Genomic DNA, 15,733 nt, shown 5'->3' on the forward strand with positions numbered 1-15,733 from the left:
CTTCTAATCCTTCCCAAAAAGTTGTCAACTGTGGACCAGGTATTCAAATGTATGAGCTGATGGGGGCAATTCTCATTCAAACCACCACATTCCTCTTTCTGCCTCTTAGGCAAGGTTACAAATGCTATGCCTACTCAAGCTCTTCTTTGAGTTTCATATTTATCAGGCATATACAGTTTGTGCTGGTTTGAATGAGCAATATTACTCATAGGCTCACATATTTGAACACTTGGCTTCAAGTGTCTGGCATTGTTTGAGAAGGTCACAGAACCTTTAGGAGGCAGAGCCTTGGAGGAAGTTGTCGGTGGGTATGAGCTTTGAGAGGTCATAGCCTTGACCTCACCCAGCTTCTACTTTGTTCTCTGCTTTGAATTTGTGCAGAAGATGTGATCTCTTATCTTCCTGTTCTGGCTGCCTGCTTTTTACAGCCCCCCCCCCCACCATATGGACTCCCTTTCTACAACCATAAGCCAAAATAAACTCTGCCTTCCTTAAGTTGCCTCTGGTCATGGCATTATCAGATCAACAGAAAAGTAACCAACACAATTCTGTCCAATGCATTTTCCTCTTTTTAAAAAATCTCCATATTCACAGTCTTTTAAGTATTTCCAGGTGTTTCTGTTTTTATTATTTCTTCCTTTGAGTATGCAAAAATTTACATCTCAGCACAGTTCTTCCAAAACAACAACAACTCATAATAATTTTAATTTTTTGTATTATACAGAATCAGGTTCTTTCCTTAGATAAATTCTCTGGAAGTTGAATTGGTAGACCAAAGCATATGAATATCGTTATGGATTTTCTTCTCTGTATTGTAATATTGCTTTTGCAAAGAATTGTTTGGTGGTTTACACAGGCAGCAACAGTGTATGAATGTATTCATTTTATCACTGCTATGTTCACTGATTAAAATTTCAATATAGCAATATTTAGTGAATGAAATAATGAACCTGTTCATATTATGCCAGCTGTAGAATAATACCTGCTGTGTTTGAAGGGATAAAAAATTGCTTCATTCTCAGAAGGCTCTGGTTGTTTGCTGCTGCTGCTGCTGCTGCTGCTGCTGCTGCTGCTGCTGCTGCTACTACTACTACTACTACTACTACTACTACTACTACTGTTTTGGTTGATCATGGATTGTGTAAAAACTTTGACTTCTCTGTGCTGGCTCTGTGTGACTGGTGGCTTCAAAGGGATCAGAATGGAGATTGCTGTCTGGACTCTCTATTGTGAACTCTCCTGACTCTGGGTGGATAGTCACATTGTATAGTCACATTGAGGATGATGTGTTAATATTCACATCACCTCATCTCTCCTTTCCTACTGTGATGGCCAATAGCAACTGCCAATTTGATGGGGTCTAGATTCGCCTATGAGACAAGCCTCTGGTTGTGTCTCTCAGGGGTTATCTACATTTTGGTTGGTCGTGGGATGTACCCTTGAGGGATTATCTGTATTAAGTCACATGGGAAGGATATCTTAACTATGGGCAGGATGGTTAAATGAGCTGAGATCCTGGACTGAATAATAAGATAGGGAGTCTAGTGCCAGGATTCATCTGCCTCTGCTTCCTGACTGTGGATGCAATGCAACCAGCTGCCTCAAGCTGCTGCTGCCATGACAGTCTACCATAAAGGACCTTACTCTGGAACTGTGGGCCAAATTAATGCTTACCTTCAGTTGCTTTTGCCAGGACATCTTACCTCAGCACATCAATGGGGAAAGTAAATAATGCACCTGCATAACTCATATTACACCTCACAAGAATGGCTTCCTTTTGCTTGTGCTTCATTTTGTCTCCCTTTTCATCACACTTGAACTCTGGGAGTTTGAGAGTGTCAGCTGGTCTCTTCTGAGTGCTCCCATTCGAGGCTTATACTTAGCATGGATTCTGTGTTCACTTAACCACAGAAGTTGCTGGTGTTTGACTACTTTCATCGGCATGGTCCATCATTTCCTGAGTCTCAGCCTTAAGATTTCTGTGAACTGATAGATGTGTGACTCAACTATTGGTTTCAGTAGGCATTTATTTCATCACCAGAATGTCATGAACCTTTAAGCCAAAGATCAACAAATTAGGTGGTCATGAACAAAATAATACCAAAAAGGCACCTTTAAGTTCATTCACATGAAGTAACATTAAAATATAAAAGAAGCCATCACTTTGATTGCATTAGGCTCAGATCTTTGCTTTTCTGGTCCCATAAGATTGATTCGTGTGACACAGTGACCTTTGCAGACCTTTCAAATACTCAGTGAATGTGTAATTTCCTAAGTTGTCTTAGGAACACTCATTGTACCGGTTCATACTTGATTTCCCACTCTGCTTTGGGAGGCCCACAGTAGAATGCCCATTCTCTTATGTACAGTCTTAGTGGTGTAAAAACTTTGGCTTCTCTTTGCTGGCTCTGTGTGACTTGTAGCTTCAATGGGGCCAGAATGGAGATCTCTGTCTGAACTCTCTATTCTGAACTATCCTGACTTGGGGTGGATAGTCACATGGAGGATGATGTGTTAACATTCAAACCACCGCATCTCTCCTTTCCTACTGTAATAGTCAATAGCAGCTGTCAGTTTGATGGAGTCTAGATTCACCTATGAAACAAGCCTCTGGCTGTGCCTATCAGGAGTTATCTTGATTTGGTTGGCCTTGGGATGTACCTGTGAGGCACCTTGCATGTTCGTGACTGGTGTGAAGTGATGATGAGGTGATGGGGAAAACCATAGGCGTCAGTGCTGTACCCTGAAGTTTGTACTCACAGAAAAATGGGGCCAGAAGATGCTTGTCTTCTATTCAGTGTCGGGGTGAAGAGATGTGGAAGTGCTGATCTGTAGGCTACTGAGCCAGGGGGATTGCTGAAGCAATGCGGCCTTGGCTTGGAGAGGTGGCCCCTGGGACAGTGCTTTGCCATTTGTTGGCTGTGCTAACTGAGGCCTAATTAAGGCAAAGGGGACAGTGTGAATTCTGGCCCCATGTGCTTTAGTCAAATGTTGCACTGTGACCCAGCAGCTATTGCTGCTCCAAAACTCCTTCCCCTGCAGCCCATGCTCTCTCCTTTGAGAGGTGTGCTGGGAGCTTCTGCAGCTCCTCCATAGCAGACAGTGGTGAATTGGTCCTTTCTGTAATCTGGCTCCGTTTTCTGACTCCTTGATGAAATTCATCCATTTTTTTTTGGATAGGATTTTACTTTTAAGTACCCCACCCCCACATTTTAATATCAAGTGGGTGATAAGCCATTTGCTTGGCCCCCTCACATATGTTGTCTCATTTTATCTTAATTGCAGCTATGCACATTGGTTTTTATTTCAGCTTCTTTTATAGCTGAGAGAGCCAGCACTGTGAGGTTGAAGAGCTGAGGGTCATCCTAAGGGGAAAGCTGAGGTTTGGATCTGAGTCTGAGGTGTGCTACTATAGCTATGTGTGTGTGGTGGGGAAGGGATTAGGGCTTTGTTGGCTCCTGGTATCACAATGTTATAATCAGTGCCAGAGGGGTGGAGATAACAGGTAAACAGGTAGACACTCCCATATATATATATATATATATATATATATATATATATAATATATATATATGGCTGTGGGAGGCCGGGTCACTCACGGTCACTCACAGGTACCCAACGGAAACCTGTCAGACTGCAGTAGGTGCCTAGTGGCCCATTGAAGGCAGGGGATGAGAGCATTTGAGATCAAAGTCTTATGAAGAACGACTCTCCCCACCAAGCTGAGCCAGTGGCTTACATGCTTCCATACTGAGATGTTTGAATTAAAATGAAAAGAAGAATAATAGTTACCCTTTTATCGAAGAAAGGCGAAATATCTGAAAAGCAATGGAAACTGACTTCTTAAGGGCCACTTGCTGCTGAGACAGTGACCCACATTGTCATTCCTCCTCCTGAGTGGTAATGGATTTTGCTCATCACACAGATTGTGTGGACCGAGGAGTCAGTCATGAGCGTTCAGTTGACTTTGGGGCATCAGGGAAGGAAAATGATCCTTGTATGATTTTTCTTCCATATACACAGTAATGCCTGAGTCAAGATGCCTGGCTTGGAATCCTCAACCTCTGGTGACCCATTTCTGTGACTTTGAACATGGTTCAAACCTCTCAGGGCCTCAGAAGATACATCTGGAAATGAGGTTCTAGGATTTTGTCCCTGGGAGAGTGTTGTGAGGGTGAAATGGGATGACCAATGCAGGAGTGTTCAGATCTGTGTCTGATGCACATGCTCTAAGATGATAACATCAGGTCACTGCAGGCAAGACTCAGTCAGTGGGACCAGATGTCTCACCCATACCTCTGTAGCCTTGGAGAGGTGATTTAAGGCCTTTGTAAAGTGGAGTGTGATGCTCAATCCCCAAGTAATAATGCTTGAGCAGAAGGAAAGAGAGATGTATAAAATGTAGCTTGGGAGCATCAACATTATGGGAGCCTTGTAGGTCAGAGCTCTCTGGGGCCTCTGCAGTGTCTACTTTCAATGAGTCACAGAAACTCAGTAGCTGGTCCTGTTCTCATCAGCACCCCCTGGTTACATGGGCAAGCTCTTATACTTTGTGTCATTCATTCAAACTGTGACCTTTCTAGGACTGAGAGCTCACAGCCCCCTACCCCAGTACCTGAGGTACCAGGGCTGGAGGAAGGCCTGTGAAATGGCTTCCATAGCCAGCATACACACTGAGATGAGCAGAGCAAGCCCAGGCTGAATCCCTAGCTCTCTGCACACTGACATGCTCTCATGTTGCTTGGCTCAGCAACATCCTAGCATAGTGAAAATCAGGACTTTAGGAGATGCAGCCTAATCTTAGCTGTGGGTGGTATCAGCATTCTTTAGGCGACTCAGCCCTCAATGAAAGCAAATTGGAATTACTTAATTCTGAAGAGCTGTTTATTGAGTTGTGATAATGTACTGGCTATATGTTAGATTACTCTGTAATTGAGGTTTCACTCAGTTGACAGCCCATCCCCTGCCTACCTGTTCCAGGCCAGTGCTCATAAATGTTCTTATTCTCTCCACTTATTTCTGATCTTTCTGGTGTCTTCCATTTCATGGTGTTTTGCTTGGCTAAAGGGCATGAATGTCCTCAACCATACTTACTCAGCCACATTCTAATATTCATAAATTGATTATTTTAATGTTTTTTCAGCTGGGCAGTGGTGGCACACTCAGCAGGCAGAGGCAGGCAGATCTTTGTGAATTTGAGACCAGCCTGGTCTACAAAAGTGAGTTCAAAGACAGCCAGAGATGTTCTCTCTCTCTCTCTCTCTCTCTCTCTCTCTCTCTCTCTCTCTCTCTCTCTCTTGCTGTCCAAGTCCATCTTCCACCAAGTACTCAGAACTTGTCAACATGGAGATGGAGTTAGTGTCTCTGGAAAATGTGATGACTGTGTGGATCATCAGATGGGTCCAATTGGGCATCGTGATTAAACGTACTGATTGTAGCTTAGAGCACACCCAAATTTCAGCCTTGGCCTTCATCTCTGCTACCTGTGTGACTTCAAGTAAAGCACACATTCACTAGTGGCCCCATTATCCTTATCTATATGCAATGGGATATATTTATTTGATGGGCTCTCTCATACTATTGAGAGTCCTATTGCTGTGAAGAGACCCCATAACCAAGGCAACTCTTTTAAAAGAAAGCATTTAATTGGGGCTTGATTACAGTTTTAGAGGTTTAGTTCATTAACATGGCGATGAGCTATTTGGCTTGAAAGCAGACATGTTATTGGAGAAGTAGCTGAGAGTTCTACACCTGGTTCTGCAGTCAGCAAGAAGAGAGAGACTCTGGGCTTGGCTTGGGCTTTTGAAAACCTATTAATCCCACCTCCAGAACACACTGTTTTCCAACAAGGCCACACCTCCTAATCTTTTCAAATAATGCCAATACCTCATAACCAAGCATTCATATCTATGAACCTATGGGTGCCATTCTCATTCAAACCACAGGTTCCTTGGACAGAGAGACAGTGTAATATGTACAGACCCAAGCACAAGGTAAATATCCACAAAATTATGTCTGTTATTAACTACAATTTTATTTTTGGCATTTTTATTAGGGGATGTTGCCCAAAGACTCATATAGAAAAGCATTTAATTAGGGCTTGCTTGCAGTTTCAGAGGTTTAGTCCATTATCATCCTTGTGGGGAGCATGGTGGACATAGTTGGAGAAGTAATTGAGAGTTCTACACCTGGATATGCAGGAAGCAAGAAGAAAGAGACTGGTCCTGGTATAGGCTTCTAGAATCTGGAAGCCCAAACTCAGTGACAAACTTCCTCTAACAAGGCTACACTTCCTTATCTTTTAAAAATATTGCCACTCCCTGATGACTAAGCATTTAAACAAATGAGCCTATGGAGACCATTCTTTTTCAAACCACCTTAGTCTGTGTATACTTGAGTTCACAGCCATAGCTTGAAATCTAGAATGACTAGAGCCACTGAATCCTTCTTATGTTTGTTTTATTAGTAAGTATTCATTGAGTTCAAAAAGTTGTCAGTTTTAATAAGTTTGTGGTCTGGCTAGAGGATACATACATACCTACAGCACATAACATGGAGTTGGTATCTGGCACCTGCTTCATGAGCTTAGGCATCTTAATAATGACCCTTCAAAATGGGCTGTTAATAACCCCTTTTACAAATGAAGAAACAGACATGGAGGTTTCTCAAGTTCGCACAGATTTCAAGTAACAAATGTAAGCCTGCTTAATCTGCCTTCTATTTCACACTTCCACCCAAAAATCCAGAATGGTAGGTCCTACAATACAATGTTAAGTGAGCAATGTAGTCTTGAAAAGGGTAAGCAACAGTCACATGGCCTTGACAGGTGGGTGAACAGGGATATCCTGGGTCAGCTTTAAAACATGATAAGCAAGGATCAAAGAAAGAAATATAGTATAGTGACATGTTTGGGTATGGCAATGTAGGCAGGACTACTTTCAGTACAAGAGCTGGAGCTTTATTCCAAAGGAGTCATGGGACTCTGGGGCACCCCTATGCACAGACAGTATGTCTCCATGAGGTCAGATCTCTATATTTATCTCTGCTTCCATCCCTGGACCTACCTGTGCACAGTGGCTAGTGTAGGGAGTTTCTGTCCCTCCTAGTTCTGCAGCCATTTAGTCCCAAATAAACACACAGAGACTTATATAAATTATAAACTGCTTGGCCAATGGCTCAGGCTTCTTATTGGCTAGCTCTCTCTTATTAACCCCATTTCTATTAATCTATGTATTTCCATGTGGTTTTGCCTTACCGAAGAATACCCAAGCATCCTACCTTCTTGGTAGCTGCATGACTTCTTCCTCTCAACTCACTCTCTTCTTTCCTCTTCCCAGAATTCGCCTAGTTGGGTAGCTCTACCTATACTTCCTGCCTGGCTGCATCCTACCTGTCCATTGGTCAAAACAGCTTTATTCATCAACCAATAAGAGTAACATATATTCACAGCATATACACCTCCCCCATCATGCTAGCCCTTGTCAGCTATGTGTGCTCAAGGCACAACCTGTGTTTGGGAAATGAATGGGGCAGTACAGGGGGTTCGAATGACTTGAGGCATTTTGGGGCCATGTGTGAATGTAAGAGGCTAATTGATTTAGCATATGGACAGAGAAGTAACAGTCAATAAAGGGGCCTTGGCCACTCTAGACACTAGCCCTCAATTTCCCTGGATAGAGGGCTTGGGTTTTAAAGTTAAAACCCTGGGATGCTAGGAAGCTGGAACATTGATACTCTTCCCAAGTCACTGGTTGAGGACTTTGGTGGGTGCTGATGCCCTGGACACGGTACCCTCTGCATTTTGGAGAAAGTCTGTTGCTAATGAGAATCAGACATTAGAGTGGAAAACCACCCCACACATACTGAAACAGAAAGGTCTGAGATATGGGGGTGACCCACAGACCTTCTCCAGGGACCCCACAGTGTCTATAGCCCTTTAAATGACCAAAGCTGTCGGCTGCTGCTTCCTCAGAGAGCAGCTGTGGGGGACACATGCATGCTGGGAGAAGAGGCGACACCAAATGCTTCCAGGAGCATGTCTCTTGGAGTCAACAGAAGCACTACAAAACTTCCACTTTAAGTTAACTTTTCTGTGGCAGTATTCAGAGGCAATAACAACAACAACAATAATTAGCTAGGGTCTGTGTGACACAGATGCCTGCTTTGGGGTACAAGAACACAGGCTGGGCTCTGCCTTCATTCCTGTGTTAACTCAGTTTCCTAAGTCAGTGAAGAGCCCATCGCCCTCTACCACCTCTGTTCTCCCAGGTGCTAGAGCAGATTGGCAAGCTTCTTGCCTAGGGCCCCATGCTGACTATCCTTAGTTTCTTGGGGCATCCAGTCTCTTTTGCAACACTATCCCCCTGTTGCCACAATCAAAGCAGGTACAGGAAATATGCATGCCTGTGAGACTCCAAAACCTCATGTCTAGAGACAGGAAGTGAGCTGCCTTTGTCATGCCCCACTCTGTTCAGCCAGATAATTATTCCAACTGCCTTCTTGCCCAGATCTTGCCCAACTGATATCTGCTTTCCCTGTAGCATCGTTAGTGATAATCAGAAAGGAAATTTTGCATCCTGGCATTTCTGTGTAAAGCCTTCAGAGCTGGGGAGATGACTCATTCAATAAAGTACTTGCCATGTAAGCAGCAGCGACCTAAGTTCAGATCCAAACCACATTTGTAAAAGCTTGGAATAATAACATGCATCTGTAAGCCCTGAACTTGGGAGGCAGAGACAGGAGGATTCCCAGCTTTCACTGGCCAGACAGCCTCTCTGAATTGAGGAGCTCCAGGTTGAGCAAGAAAACCAGTCTCAGCAAATAAGGTGGAAAGCAATGGAGAAATACAACAGGTGCTGATCAGCTGCCTACCCTCACATGTGAACATCACACACACACACACACACACACACACACACACACACACACACACACACACAACTTCAGCAATTTCTATCAAAATCAGAGTACAATTCACACCTTTTGCCATGGCCCCCAGGTCTGTTTTCTCTCTGTCTGTCTTTGATTCCTGACCCTCTAGTCACACATTGGCCTTCTCATCTCTTCCACAACTACACTGATCCTTCTCCTCTTTGAAAGATAATAAGCTAGTTCTGACCTCAGAGCCTTTGCACTTGCTTTTCTCTTTGTCAGAAGTAGTTTTCTTCCTGGTAATTAGATAACTCACTTTCTTTGTTGACTCTCTTGCCTCTACCCCAAGACCAGCTTCTCTGAGAGGCCTCCTCTGATGGCGTCATCTAACAGAGCACTCACCGGAGTTTCAGATCTACCTCTGTAGCTTCAGTCCTTTGTGCTGTGCTCTGGCTCCCTTAATAGGTCTTGTCATTATCAGGCACTGTCATTTTTGTCTTTGTGCGTGATAGAGTCACTGTAAAACAAAATACCTGAGATAACTAACACATGAAAGAAGAAGAAAAGACCCTTTATTTGGCTCACAGTCTATTTCTTGGGACTTTTGGTGGATACTGAAAGGCAATTGTGGGTCATAATATGGTAGAGCAAACTGCTCACTTCATAGCCAGGAAGCAAAAGCAGAAGAGACAGAGGTCCTGTAGTTCCCTTGAAGGGAATACCCCAGATGACCTTATGACCTGCTTTAGTTAATTTTGTATGACCATGACCAAAGGCCCAAACGACAGAAGGAAGGAAGGAAGGACGGAAGGAAGGAAGGAAGGAAGGAAGGACGGAAGGAAGGAAGGATTGATTATTTTTACCTTGACTCACGCTTTCAGAAGGCTCAGTCCCTAGTTTCTTGTCTCCATATACTTGAGCAAAATATCATAGTAATGGCAGAAGTATGTGCCTTCATGATGGACAAGAAGCAGAAAGAAGAGGCTACAGGAACTGGCCAGAGAAAGATATATAGAGACCCGGAAAGATAGAGTCAAGCTTCCATTTCCCTTCTATTCTCCACCACCAGTTGATGGATGATACTATTATATTATGAATCCACCAAAGGTTTAATTCAAGCAGTAGGGTCAGTGATCTGATCTGGTTGTCTTTGGAAACTGGTTCTCCTTCTAGACACACCCAGGACAGGGTTTTCCTTACCTCCTAGGCAATTTATTTTCAGATCAGCTTGACAATAGTGACAATTAGAGGCCTCCCAGTAGGCCTCCCATTCTAATGGACTCACCACCTTCCAATAGAACCATCCTAGGGACCACAATAGCTTTGGGGATGCATTTAACATCAAAACTGTAATTATGTACTGTTCATGTTTCCAACCAGAGCACAGGTACCTGAAGCGAGAAGCTTTGTGAGTTCAGTTTCTTGCTGGGTCCACAAGACTGAGACAGTATCTGACAAACGTGGTGGGGCACCCACACTTCTGTGATGGAGAGTTCTAAGTCACCATCTACAAGCATGCAGCCCTACTAGGGGGCCCTTTACCATCCCTTCCTTAATTGATTATTAGTTTTATAAAGGTTTTATCTTATTTTTAAACTGTACATTGCATGGAGCACAGTGAGACTCCTGAGTGCACACATCATGGGGGGGTGCTTGTTGCCTTAATTGACCAGAGTCCTTTCCTTCCTTTTGGAGGCTGTCCTCACTTGAACTTGTTTTTCTTCTACCCCTGATGAAGTTGTATCTCATTTGCAGCTCCCTGCTTCTTTTACCTATTCCTCTAAGCATGTGTTTCCATTATTCTTTGCCTCTTCTGGTGGAGCCTGTGAGTTTTGTAATGTCCTCTGCTGTTCTTACAAGCTTGATCTATGTTGGCTGTGATTTGGAGCCTGAGTCCTCCTTCTCCAGTCATGCTAATCATGTAGCCTGTCACGTGGCCATGAGATCATCGATTTCTTAAGAAGAAGCTTCTGGGCCCTCATTAGTCCCTTCCAACAGAAGACTCCCGTGTCATGGAGAACCCTACCCATTTCCTCTAGAGTGCTTCCAGTGCAAGGGTATGCATCCAACTTAGGCTTGAAAGTTGAACAACTTTTCACATTAACCCAACTCCTCCTTGGTCCCCCACTTCCCGCCAGTCCTCAGAGAAGCTCAGTAGACTTTGTTCTCTATAGGATAGACTTCTCCTGTTTCCATCCTAGCATTGAGTGAGGCTTACATGATCCTTTACCATAGCTGTGATTACCAAGAACACATAGATAAGGAATCCTAGGTCTTGCTTTCAGATTATGATTCAATTCTGTGTTGGCTATATGAATTGAGAATGTAATTCTATGACTCCTTAAATATAAAAATGGAATGATGAATGCTAGCTGCCTTAGATTTGGGAGGATGGTCACATATGTACAGAGCCTAGATAAGCATGGTTCTGTGTGTGTGTGTGTGGGGGGTGCCTGTGTGTGATGTGATGCTTGTCTTTGTCAGTTTCATCATCCCTACATTCGTCAACTACCCCACCTCAGCCTCTCACTTTCTTGCTCTTGATAACATCTCCATTAGCTTTTCATGGGAAGGGAGAAATGACAGATGGAAAAAAAGTGAAAAACTTAACTTGAACATATGTGTGTGGGGGAAGCTAACAGGGAGATATCTATGTATATGGTACTTTATACAGGCACAGAGACCAGCTTATTTTAAAGAAGTGAAAATGTGGATAAATAAAACCTGACAAGTATTGGTTCCCTTGAATTATTTTGACTACTTCATCAGCTGCATGCTGATGTGTTGAATTAACAGTTTTAACGCATTTGGAAATTAAATCAAATGGCAATTGCATTAAATCCTCACTCTCTTGGAACATTACTGCCCTGTGTTCCAATGAAAGAATGATGGGGGCTAGGGGATGAGCTGCAGAGGCTGTAGTTATCTGGCATTTGTGGACCATCTATTGCACACCAGCCACTTTGCTGGCTATCTGCACAGGAGATCATATTTAACCTTCACTGTAGTCATGGGTTGCATATGAAGATACTGAGTCCCCACTAGTCAGCCTTATGAGTCACACCATGTAGGTCTTCCCTGTTCCTTGAGTAAAGGAGATTATTTTGTACTGTGCCCACTGCTAACCTTCCGTGATGTCTTCTTTTCTTCCAGACTTAGGTGGAATATTGTTTCTAAGGAACTAAATTTGGAGCTCCACTAAGCTGAGTTAAGCCATAGGCTCCAGATTTGGGAGGATGCCATGGCTGTTGCCTCCATCCCCTCAGTGCAGCCTAATCCACTGCTGAAACTTGCAGCCTCTCCCTAGACCACTGCTCCTTAACTTGAAGTTGATTCTTTCTGCACACAATGAACACACAGTGATATCACAGATGGATTTGATTCCCATACCTGGGAAGGGGGAGTCCTAGCGTCTATGTGTGGAATTTATATATGATGAGTGTAATTCATATATGATGTCAAACATCTGCCTTATAGTACACAGTATAGTTCTGTAGGAAAGAGTGGTCCAGCCTCATATGACCAGGAGACACAGGGGAACCCCTGGCCCAGACTGTCTCTATGAGGATATTTCTTTATCTCTTATGTCCTAGTGCTGAGAATCAATCCTGTGGCCTCTGGCCAGGTGGGTTGTGCAATGTGATGTGGGGAAAAAGATGGTGGAGCTGGTTATAGAGCTGTAAAGAAGTGATTCAGCTTGCTTGAGCCCAAGTCTTTCTATTTTCTCTGACTTAAGACCTTGGCCTTCACTCTCTCATTTTCCCACTAAATATCCATGGAGACCCAGTAAAGAAAAATAGATGAACTCCTAGTAAGTCTCAAGCCAATACAGATAGCTAGATGAGAATAATTTGAGCCTGAAACACAGCCCCTTGAAACAGTATTCTACCTAAGTCTGGAAGAGAACAACATAGGTGCCTCCCCTTTCTCTAAGAAGGGGGAACAGTTGCTATGACCGAGGACTACATTTCCCAGAATGCCTCTCTCTCATTAGGGTATTCTCTTAGAATACATTCTAAGAGTTGGATGTTCTCTCAGGCTCAAACAGTTTAAAAGTAGGATCATTAGATTCCACAGTTACTCTTTAGACTTTGTCTGTGTGATGATAAGTCAAAGCTCCCAGGAGATGATGGGGTCAAAATATTCAAGAAGCCTTTGTCCATGAACCTCCTGCTGAATTTTGAATTTTTGCTAAGCAGAGCTGTTACTGAATCAGAAAGAACTCGTGTGTGTGTGTGTGTGTGTGTGTGTGCGTGTGTGTGTGTGTGTGTGTGTGTGTGTGTTTGTGTATGTGTTTGTGTGTGTGTGTGTCTTCTGCTATGATGTGTTAGAGTTTATTTGTCACAGTAGCTAACAGTATCCTAATATCCTAATGACTATAAGTTGGATCAAGAAAAGCCATCAACAACACCCTCAGGCCTAACCTCTTCAACCAAAGTTTTATAGCCTGCACAGAAACATATGAGAAGATACATCTTCCCCTGTCCACAGACACTGAGCTCCAAACTTCAAGCTATATACAACTCAAAAGCTGAAGAGATACCTTTCTTTGGGCGGGGTGGAGTGTTGTGTTTTCTAACCACTGTTTTATTGATATAGACTATGCAAATTCAAGGACATGAGGACAAACACTATATCATTACATGAGTGACAGGAGCTAAAGATAACCTTAGTTAACATTCGTGGAGCTCAGGTAGAGACTGACCTGATGGGATATGTTGTTAGTCAGAATGATGGGTCTTGTACTAAAATTCCAAGAACTAGTGGTACTCTAGTGGTACCCTCTTGGAGCAGGACCTGGTACATTAGATAAGGTGTGCAACCAGTTCAGCTGCTCATAGAAGCTGTCCTTGTCCTAAACCCACCCAACATGCCCATTCTTCAGCCAAGGTGGCTAGCTTACCAGTAAAGTCCAGTGACTCCTGGGATGTGTGATAGTGGGAGAGTCAAATGCTTGGCATGTCTCACCACCAACTAGTTAGTAATGATCCGCATGAATAAACAGGCAATACATATACGAGTCAGCAAAACAACACTGGGACAGTCAGTAGGTGGCAGATGCCACAAAGTGGCATCTTAGCAGCTCAGGTGACCCTGGTAGCTCTTCCAGTCATCAGAAAGATTCATCGTACTAGTGTAACATTGTTCTGAAAATCCATACTATGTCTCCTGCCCAAGACATGCTCGTTCTCATACAGGGAGCCAGAACCCATGCATAGAGGGGGGCTATCTGAGAAGAGATGCAGTTCCCATCTCACTGTCAATTGGACTTAGATGACCATATCTTGGGTCCTCAGTTTGCATATTTGTTGAAAGGGAGGGTTGGATTAAAATGGTGCACTTCACCTATTCTTCTTGAACAGCAGAACACCTTCCTAAAACAGAACGAGAAACAAATGACACGAGTCTGTGGAATTGCAGGCTCCCAAAATAGTATGAAATTCATGCTTCTCTGCTACCTGGGCAGGTGGATTTCTTTGCTTCTTTAGTCTTTTTTTTTTAATTCCCCAACTCTCAAGATTCTCCTTTTGTTTCATGCCTTCCTAAGCCTGGCTTTGGCCCCCTCTGCTTTACAGTGAGTTGTGCTTATGCCCAGCATTTCATTATTAATCAGAGTAGCATGGCTGTTGCTTCTATGTGTATCTGGGGGCAGATGTGACTTGCTTTCTACCCAATAACTGGAGTGTGTTTCTTTCTGATGGAATGTAGCCTGGTGGCAGGAAGCAGTCAGTTGCTGCCGAGCTGCTGATCATCCGTTCTCAGTGAGGGAGAGTCTCCTGCTCCAATTAAGTGACAGCATCTCGAACTCTATACTTTGCTCTTCTGATCTTGCAGACACACAAGCAAGGAGCTGTTGGGCCTGGGAGACAGGACTGCAATTTCCTGTGTCTTGTAAGCATGTGAACACGCTCTTCTTACTGGGATCATGGAGGTTGCTCTCTTGAAGCCAGCTGGGCTGCTTCAGTCTTTGCTCTCTAACAACTTACTGTTTGGTTATTCTCTGTAAGCCTCAGTTTCTCCACTTACAAAGAAGGAACAATGATGTTATCTCAACTTTCCTGAAGTAGTATGGGAAACCTGCAGTGTGGGGTCCACTTTTTACTAGTGAGGGAATTTCAAAGACTCCTTTGACACCATCCTCCATTCAGTATGTCATTGATTTTTTTTTGTTGTTGTTGTTCATTTTGCATAGGCAAGTAGGCCTTCCCAGATCTCAGCATTTAGGTGAGGCCAGAGCAATGTAAGACAATGTGCTATACTTCCCTCTGAAACTAAGTTCGTGCAAAATCCTTCATGCATGGCCATCTTCTACTCACCTCTTCTGTAGGCAAGCAGTAGAGACAGAAGTTAGGTCACTGAGTCCTGTTTGGAGTTGATACAACTACAGTGAGTTGACAATGTGAATGAGCAACAATGACCAACCATAGCTCATCTGATTACCAAAGACAGGACAGATGGGACTGCCATAGGGAGGGCTTTGTCCCTTGCCCTAGCCTTGCCTATCTCAATGTCTAAGAAACCTCTTCTGGTCACCTGTACAGTAGACAGATACCTGTGGCATCTGGAGAGAGCCATTGACCCTGCTTAGCCTGCTGTGGGGGCCTAGCAATGAGTCTGGACTTAGAGAAGGGTATTAGCTGGTGCTTCTGTCATTGCTGTAAGTAACTTTTCTTATCCATGTCACAGTGTACCTGACAGAAGCATCTACAGGGGAGAGAGAGAGGTTTGCTTTGCCTCATTGTTTATAGTCCCAGCATGATGGAAGAATGTATGGTGGCTCAAGTGGCTCAGTCCATGGTCATGAGAGCTACCATCTCCCTCACATCCTTGGAGGAAGATAGGAAGCAGAAGCAAAGAGTTC

General features: G+C 43.6%; 1 protein-coding gene across 1 annotated transcript in view; it reads left to right on the forward strand.

Moving 5' to 3' along the window:
• Ptprt (protein tyrosine phosphatase receptor type T) overlaps positions 1-15,733 on the forward strand; it is a 783,865-nt gene that overhangs the window by 121,956 nt on the left and 646,176 nt on the right. The gene's annotated exons all lie outside the window — the stretch shown is intronic.

This window comes from Cricetulus griseus, chromosome 6, assembly GCF_003668045.3.
Source record: "Cricetulus griseus strain 17A/GY chromosome 6, alternate assembly CriGri-PICRH-1.0, whole genome shotgun sequence".
Lineage (NCBI taxonomy): Eukaryota > Metazoa > Chordata > Mammalia > Rodentia > Cricetidae > Cricetulus > Cricetulus griseus.